Source organism: Euprymna scolopes, chromosome 27 (genome assembly GCF_053919585.1).
Source record: "Euprymna scolopes isolate OS-2025 chromosome 27, ASM5391958v1, whole genome shotgun sequence".
NCBI classification, from domain to species: domain Eukaryota; kingdom Metazoa; phylum Mollusca; class Cephalopoda; order Sepiida; family Sepiolidae; genus Euprymna; species Euprymna scolopes.
Genome location: NC_136508.1, coordinates 34805478 through 34814345, shown reverse-complemented (window position 1 = coordinate 34814345; position 8868 = coordinate 34805478).

Genomic DNA, 8868 nt, shown 5'->3' with positions numbered 1-8868 from the left:
GAATAGGTAATTAATTAACATAATTAACGTAAAGTAATATGCAAATTAATAAGCCTTCATCTAGTCGCTCACATATCTATGACTGAGTATATTAAAAAGTTCTGTTAAATAATTTTTAAATGGAAAAAGTAGGCGTTTAATACCAATGTCAGAGCAAGAAAAAATCTCAATTTTATAGGTGTATACATATATATATATATTAGTGATGGGACGATTCCAATATTATTCCTGATTCCGATACAATTACCGATTCCGATTCTTTATAAATTACTAAATATTTAACTATAGAGTTCTTATTTTTCCCGTTTTCCATAAAAACACATGTTAAATATGCAGATAGTTTTCATAAACATTAAAATACACTTGTGGAGGATGATCTATAGATGTTAGCTTAACTAGTATTTTAAAATCAATAAATATTTATTATTTTATCATTATTATCAGAAAGGGAAAGTTTTGCTTTAAACAAAATCAAATTAAAAAAAACAATTAAAAGAATCATTTTGGCATCAGAAAATAGGCAACAATTTTTCTAATTCCGATTCCAATACCACCAAATTTTCTGATTTTTCTGATTCCCGATTCTGATTAATCGTCCCAACACTAATATATATATACCTATACATATCCTATATAAATACGGCACAATCACGTTGACACACCGGTTCTCGCCAGATCACCGAAGTTAAGCAATGTTGAGCCTGGCTAGTACCAGATGGGTGACCATTTGGGAAGGCTAGACACTGTATGTATCTTCTGGGAAGGTTGGGCATGGAGCCAGCACCCTAACCCTGTAAAAAAGAACTCCTCGATACAAAAACATCTACAAAAGTTATAGATGGCCTATGCCTCTCCAGGGGCTCAAGGGCTATGGATGGATGGATATCCTATATATATATATATATATATATACTAGCATGGGTGCCCGGTGTTGCCCAAGTGTTTGGAGGTGTATGTTGAGCAAAAAAAAAAAAAAGGTCAATTTTTTAAACTTTGACCCCTATTATGACCCCTTAACATTTATTGTTTTGGGCTCAAATCAAGTTATTAAGTTAGATCCATTTCCAAGGAACCTATATCTAAAATTTCAAGTGTGTAGACCCAAAATTGTCGGAGGAGTTTGGTAGAGTTCTCAAAGATCAAATCGTTGAACTTTGACCCCTTAACAGCGAAATTTCTGGCCGAAAACCGATCACATCGATTTTCCCAAAATCTCAGTACTCTGTATATCAAATTTCGAGTCTGTAGACTAAAAATTGACACATTCACTTTTATATATATATATACTAGCATGGGTGGCCGGCGTTGCCCGGGTATTGGAGATGTATGTTGAGCAAAAAATTAAAAAAAAAAAATGTGGTCAATTTTTTTAACTTTGACCCCTATTATGACCCCTTAACATTTATTGTTTTGGGCTCAAATCCAGTTATTAAGTTAGATTCATATCCAATGAACTTACATCTAAAATTTCAAGTGTTTAGATCGAAAATTGTGATTAGATCGAAAAGTTGTATTAAAGAATGAGATTTTATCTTTCTATTCTATAAGTTTACCTCCATGTGAGCCCCTATCTTTCAAGCACACTGTTGTGTGTCAATAGCGTGGTTAACACGATATGAGTTGAACCCAACTTACTTGTGCCGAGTTGAATGCAAAGAAGTTGAAAAAGGTTACCGGTGACATAAATCAAACTTCTTAACTCCGGTTCGACAAACGATGGCACTGAGAGATTGACGGGCACTCTAGGTCAGGGGGTGTATTTTGAGTGTGAACTGCTTAACAGGACGTTACCACCCCACACATACACACCTTAATATAAATAGAGGACGCACGTGCATTTCTAGTCAGTTCCTCAGTTCCGAGTTACGAGTTCAGTAGGTGTAATTCTACAGTTGAGTTCGAGAGTCAAGAATGAGGAAAATGAAAAAACGCAAAGGTCTTTAAGAAAACAGCTGATCATATGCAAAGAGGTTTTCCCCGTTTGGAGGAATCAAAATAAAAGAAAAATATAAACCTCATCGCATCTGTTATTTCTGTATCAGTTTGATTTCAGGTCTGGGTCCATAACGTGATAAATCCCAGCGAAGACCAAGAAAGAAAAGGTACGTTTTTTGTTCCTCCAGAGGATTGTCTTGATTGTACTTTCATGTTCTAAGAACTTTAGCATGTGACACACACACACACATAGACCATACATGCCATATTATATAGACCCACATATACAAAATATACGCACATGTATATAACAACACACATGCACACCATTTGCTACATAAACGTTTCCTTTCTACGCACACATTATTCTACTTACACACACTTTGTACACATTCCCATGAACTCCATAGCGAACCTAGTTGGGTTCCTGACCAATAAATGTCTTCTTGAATACTTCATTATTCTCGAATTATTACTTTATTTTCATTAGTACATGTATATGTATGTAATTTGAACGGTGTTTTCATTCTTTTTGTGGACAGCTATCCTCATATTTATAGTTGCTATTGTTTCACCATGTTTCAGCCAACTCATTGTTTGGCCTTTGTCGCAGTTGAAACATGCAACAATAGCAGGCAGGGACGAAATCTCACGGCTCAAGATTTAAATAAACCGTCTCTCTGGTTTGTCCAATCACAAGTCAGCTCTCAATCACGTGACTGGGTACATAAAACGCGAAATCTGCAACTCTTCCTACTTTTTTACTCCCTGCTGGCTGGCAGCAAACACTGCCTGGGGGCTTTGGCCCCAGGCTAACGTGAGTGCCACAAGCCAACACGGCTATCGTCAAAACTTGCTTCCACGTGCGCTTCACACATGTACTCTTTCCTACCATGAGACCCTAACCCTGTGCCCTAACCCTGTGCCCTATCTCTAATATTGGACACATGCTCCTACAACATGTATCCACTGAACACTTTTCTCTCTCTTTCTTGTCGGGTATCTAATCTACGTTGCAGGACTCTTTAATCCTTTGTCCACAATACGTGGTACATGCACGAACTTTCTTTACAAACTACAAAACTACTCACATCGATACATAGACTAGACGCACACTGAATACTTTCCCTTTCTTTCTCCATTAATCGGCTAAGCTTATCTATGTCGCAGAACTGTCTAATTCTTTATTCCGACTACTACTGACTACAACACGTGTAAACTGAACTATTCTCTCCGTCAACAAGCCAGTATAATATTCATACTATCCTTACACACAAGAACACTTCCACCTACTAATCCATTTCTCTGTCTTGTACATGCTACTAACAAAGATGACAAATAAAGTTGCTTTCAAATGTTAAAATGAGACTTCCTTAATGTTGCCTTATTTTTACAATGGCGACCTCGATGTGATGGCTAACATGTAACGTTCGTCAACACCTCGCAACTAAATCTTCTTCAGGTAATTACCCGCGACAGGGTAGGAATGCTGAGTCTTATAACCGTATCCTTGGTAATTACTGCCTTCCATAGCTGTTGTCTCATCACGTTTTGACCAACTAATTCTCTGGCCTGCTTTGGGTAAGATTGAAACTGCTATCTTCAGACAATGCTCACCTGGAACCGTAGACTGATACATGTCTTCTTGAATACTTAATTATTCTCCACTTATTACTTTGTTTTCATTGGTACATGCATATAATTTGAACGGATATAAATATATGGTGGAGATATAGAAATTAGACCAAATATAAATTAGTAGTATGTATCAAAAACCGTCACAGGAAAGGAAAAACAAACCGTTTTTTACAACAATGAAAGGATTTATTTATTTGCACCGTTCTGTATAGGTGGAAGAAAGTTGAATAGTGTCCAAGTGGAGAAAGGAAACACAGAAAATTCTTTGAGCAACAGAAAGTTCGTAAGCAGTTATCACCAGGCGAAGATAATTGATGCTTTAGTGTCCAGTGGACAGGAATATGAAAGAGAGAGAGAGAGAGAGAGAGAGAGAGAGAGAGAGAGAGAGAGAGAGAAGGGACGTCTTTCCTCTTGGCTTGTAGGGTTTTCTTTGCTGACCAACCATTTTTTTTTTTTTTTTTTTTTTACACAGTGATCACCACTTATCAAGGCCCGGAAGCCACTCAGGGATAAGGGTTATTGCAAGTACATTAATTTAGTTAGGAGATTTGCTGAAGTGTTTACTTAAGGGGGCGGTTCATTAGGAATTTGTTAACATTGGACTTGAAGACATCCAAGTTGTAGTCCGTAACCATGTTACCCAAAGGAACTTAATGTGCCTTACAAGCTGATTGGTCACTCGCAGGGACATTTATCTGCAAGAGAAAATAACACTTTATTAATGACTGCTACAAAGACGCTGCCAAGTGTCGAACACATTATCATGCCTGTGAAAATAGAAAACTCATTAGAATGAATTTATCTACGGAACTATCTAGTTTTAATGCGTGGAAACGATTTGTAAGAGTTTTATTACAATTAAAAGCAGAACTATAGACTTCGTTTTCAAGAAAACAGATATTATTTTAAAAGTACAAAAAAAAAAAAAAATTGGTACAAGTGCACTTTAATTTGGTAGAAGTATTTTTTTTGTTGCTTTCATTTTCAGAAAAGTTATACTAGTGAAAAGGGAAGACAATCCAAGATTAATGCTTTTTTTCTAACTAAACTTTTCTGGTAATTAAATTAATTATTATGGTAATTAAAACAAGTCAATAAAGTAACACAATATCACAATAGAAAACATTAAATGACAAAATATTTACTGAATTTAATTGAAATTGTTAAAAATGAAGCAACAATATTTCAAAATAAAAATTATAATTTACAAATGAAATGTAAAAATTAAAACTTACAAATAAAATGTAAAAATTTAATTTTACAAACAAAATGTAAAAATTAAATTTTACAAATAAAATGTAACATTCTATATAGAAGAGATTTAGAAAGAAAGACGAAAACAAGTGGCAATTTGCAAATCAATATATATATGTATATATATATGTATATATATATATTCATTTATTTATTCAGTTGTGTTATGTATGGATATATCTTACTTGAAGAGGTCTACTGTGTGCGACAATGTTCCATGATATATTTCAGGGAAGCCCCTTTGTTAAGAAGTGGATGTTACAGATCTATGATCTGGCATGCTTTGAATAGATCTGTAACATCCACCATTTGACAAAGGGGCTTCCCTGAAATATATCATGGAACATTGTCATACACAGTAGACCTCTTCAAGTAAGACATATCGATACATAACACCAGCAAATAAATATATATATATTTAAATATATATAGACATACATATATATACACATATTGATTTGCAAATTGTCACTTGTTTTCGTTTTTCTTCCTCGACACCGACTACATTCCATTTCTCGTATTGTGATAGCCTTCTAAATCTCTTCTATATACCTATCTTACACAATGCATTAAGCAAACTACATCTCTTTAACATTCTATATTTAAAAAAATATTTTTTTAATATATGCACTGGGTAGCAAAAGTATTTGGTACATTGTTTTTTTTTTCGTATTTCTCAAAAAATATCAGTTAATTTGAATGAAATTTACACTCAATCTTTGAACAGAGATTATCTATTTAAGAATAAAACTGAAATGAAAATATACTTATTTAACAAATATTTATTAAGAAAAATCAAATTACTCATAAGCAAAAGTATTGAACACACTTTCAAATTTCATTCTTAAGTAGTCATTTCATCTTGCTACAATACTATCTATTGGGCTCAAATCAAGTTATTAAGTTAGATCCATGTCCAAGGAACCAATATTTAAACTGTCAAGTGTTTAGACCCAAAATTGTCGGAGAAGTTTGGTAGAGTTCTCAAAGGTCAAATCGTTGAACTTTGACCCTTTACAGCGAAATTTCTGGCTGAAACCGATCACATCGATTTTTCCGAATCTCAGTACTCTGTATATCAAATTTCGAGTCTGTAGACTAAAAATTTACAGAGTTATTGCGTAGGAAAATGTACACACACACACACACAGACACGTTCACTTTTATAGATATATATATTGAAGTGGCACTCATTCTGGGTAGGTTGAATCTGCTTCCTCTGAAAGATGAAGTTTCATGGGAGTATAAAATTCACTATATATATATATATATATATATATATATATATATATATATATATATATATATATATATATATATACAGTGGGTAGCAAAAGTATTTGGTACATTTTTTCGTATTTCTCAAGCGCCAATCTGATTGGCCCTGAACTGGTATCTAAGCTTCAGCCTCTGTCCCATCGACAAAACATTGCATCCCTCTGCCTGTTCTACAAGTATTTTAATGGTGAATGCTCTGACGAACTGCAGACACTTGTGCCCCCACGACGTAGACACCCTTGACAAACCTGAAAGACAGCTAAATCCCACCCCTACACAGTAGAGATCCCTAGATGTAAAAGATCTTTCTACTCCAGTAGTTTCTTTCCCAGAACCGCTAGACTCTGGAATTCCATTCCAGGTCCCTGCTTCCCCAACTGTACTGACATGCAGAAGTTCAAGTGTAACGTGAACCGACATCTTGCTGCCCAAATCCCAAAATAGTGTCCCAGTAGTTGCTGCTCCTGATAGTAGCCCCCAACACCAAAATGGCAATGTGCCTTGTTTGGGGTGAAAATGTAATAAAAAAATAAAATAAAATATTAATTTGAATAAAATCTACACTCAATCTTTGAACAGAGATTATCTATTTAAAAATAAAATGGAAATAAAGATATATTTATTTAACAAATATTTATTAACAAAAATCAAATTACTCATATGCAAAAGTATTGAACACATTTACTTTAGTTAATTTAGTTGTATATCCTCTGTTCTACCTTACAGCCTCCAAATGCTTTCTAGTTTCTTACAAGCACTTGCTGGTTGTTTCAACCATTCTTCTTCACAAACTTTTTTCAATTTCTTTGATATTCTTGGGATATTTGCATGCACTTCAAAGTTTTCCACAGATGGGATTTATCCTTAAATTATTTCATAGTTATTTAACCTTGTGCTTGGGATCATTGTCTTGTTGGAATATAAAGTCATGGCCCAATCCTAAATCTGCACCACTTTAAACAGATGTGTTGACCAAATCATCTTATATGTTGCTGCATTCATTTTCCCTTCTATAATTTCCATTCCTCCAACTTCATTTACAGGAAAGTAGCCCAAATTATCAGACTTCCACCTCCAAATTTTACATTGGGAATGGTAGTAGATGGTTTAAATTCTTTACTCTTTCTTTCTCCATATACGAGTGCACATGTTTCTTCTGGAAAGCTCAATTTTTGTTTCATCTGACCAAATAACTTTGTTCATCCGCTTTACATTGATATTTCTAGACAAATTTCCAACAATCTTTCACATGTATACGACTCAACAATGAAGTTTTTCTCGGTGATTTAGAATACAGGCCTGTACGATACAATGATCTCTTGATTGTGTCATTGCTTACTTCAATACCTGCTTTCTGCAAATTCTTCTGAATTTCTGAACGAGTCAGAAATGGTTCTTTTTTCATGTTACAAGCAATGTAACGAGCAGTAACATAATTTAATTTACGTGGCCGACCATTTCTTAGAAGATTTTTAGTATTACCACCCGTTGTTTTCCAATTTCTCACGACAGCCCCAAGTGTACTAACAACCTAATTTAGTTTTGAAGCAACTTTCCTGAACCCCTTTCCATCTTAATGCCTTGCTATGATTTTCCGGTGCATATCATCAATCAATCCATTTGTGTTAACCATTTTAAAACAGTAATGAAAGAGGCAATCTACGCAGTGTCTGAGACCTGTTATTAACTGACCTGTAAAGAGCCAGGACCTTAGGGTGCTTTCTGATTGGTTGAAATATTGTAGCAATGTTAAATGACTGCTTAAGATTGAAATTTCTGATTGGTTAAAATATTGTAACAAGATGCAATGACTGCTTAAGAATGAAATTTGACAGTATGTTAAATACTTTTGCATATTGGTAATTTGATTTTTTTGTTAATAAATATTTGTCAACTAAGTATATTTTCATTTCCGTTTTATTTTAAAATAAATAATATCTGTCTGAAGATTTAATGTAAATTTCATTAAAATTAATCTGATATTTCATGAGAAATATGAAAAAAAAAAAAAACAATGTGCCAAGTACTTTTGCTACTCACTGTATTTATGTGGAAATATGTCCCCCCTCGCCAATCTTTCACGAAAAACACCCGTCTAGCTGAATCCACTGTGAAAAATTTCCCCCACTCTATATCTGTGCCTAAATCAAAACGCGGATTCCATGAACAAAGCTTCTTTCTTAGAACTGCACGCCTGTGGAACTCTGTTCCGTCTGCCTGCTTCCCACCGGACTACAACTTGGATGTCTTCAAGTCCAACGTTAACAAATTCCTAATGAACCGCCCCCTTAAGTAAACACTTCATCAAATCTCCACACTAACGTAATGTACTTGCAATAACCCTTATCCCTGAGTGGCTTCCGGGCCTTGATAAGTGGTGATCACTGTGTAAAAAAAAAAAAATATGTTTATTCAACTATGTTTCACCTCTTATTTACCCACATTAATTTATGAAGCTCGATGTAACTAAAGACATTTAACAAAGAAATGACAAAAGTCTGTATTCCAAATTTCAAGATGTTGACCATCTTACCGTTTATTTCTTTATTTAAACAGGTGCTGTCAAGAATTATGCATGTCCACTTAAAGAAATAAACAGTAAGCTGGTCAACATCTGGAAATTTGGAATAAAGACTTTTGTCATTTATTTTTAAAAATAAATAGTTTCTAAACTAAATGTTATATTTTATTTGTGTGTTAGAAAACACACAAATAAAATATAACATTTAGTTTAAAATGTCAAATGGAATGTACTTTCTATAT